The following is a 1,037-nucleotide window of genomic DNA, read 5'->3' as shown; positions in this document are numbered from 1 at the left end:
TGACCCCAGCTCTGGACCCCAGCCCAGGCCCTGCAGTCCATGCAGAGAGGTTCCTCTTCACAGGAACCAGCAGCCACCTAATTCTTAGCCCTAGATTCAAACCACCAATGAATATGGTTTATTATAATACAATGAAAATGTACCATCTCTGATCATAACAAGCACCATTAATAAATAACACAACTGCAGGCAGCACCGTGGGCCTTCAGCCTCTGAGTGGAATTCCTATCTTTCCCACAGACATGCTCCCTCCATCTCCGACACGCACACATGTGCACACGTGCGCACAATCCGTGCCGTTTGACCAGTCAATCTCGCTGGAATCCAGTGAGACCTCTAGAAATGTGGAAAGTTATGTGATGGTTTCTGACAGTTCTTGGCAGCCGGGCAGCCAAGCCCTTGGATGGAGGTCTCTCTCCCAATCCAAGATTGAATTTGGACTGAATCTCGAGGCTCGCTGGGGCGGCCACATAGACTGGAGGAGAATGAAGTGATTAATGCAAAGAGTCTTGTTTAATGGGGATATTAAGTAAACTGCTGGTTAGAATGTCCGTTTATCACCCATGGCCTCCTAATTGGCTTCCTGTTCTGCCGGAGACTGGCATTTTCAGGAGGAATTTCGTTCCTCGTACGGCCACTGCATGTGCAATAAATCAAGGCCGGCGGGTTTTGGCTCCTTTGGACTGAAGGCTCCGTTGAATACATAGTGTGCAAAAGGCCTCCCAAATACAGCTCCCCATGATGTCTCGGATGCAGGAGGCCTTTTACATACCATGATGGACTGAACTGTGACCCCTAGAAGTCATACATTAAAGCCCTTACCCCTGGGACCTCAGAACATGGCTATCTTTGGAGAGGGGTCTTCAAAGAGTGATTAAGGTAAAATGAGGTCACTAGGGTGGACCCTGGTCCAGCAGGACTGGTGTCCTGATGAGAAGAGGAGATGAGGCCACAGACTTGCACAGAGGGACGACCGTGTCAGGACACAGGGAGAAGATGGTGTCCACACGCCAAGGACCCAGACACGCACACAGGGA

This window comes from Otolemur garnettii, unplaced genomic scaffold, assembly GCF_000181295.1.
Source record: "Otolemur garnettii isolate 467f Iridium unplaced genomic scaffold, OtoGar3 scaffold00065, whole genome shotgun sequence".
NCBI classification, from domain to species: domain Eukaryota; kingdom Metazoa; phylum Chordata; class Mammalia; order Primates; family Galagidae; genus Otolemur; species Otolemur garnettii.
This window is presented reverse-complemented; position numbering follows the sequence as displayed.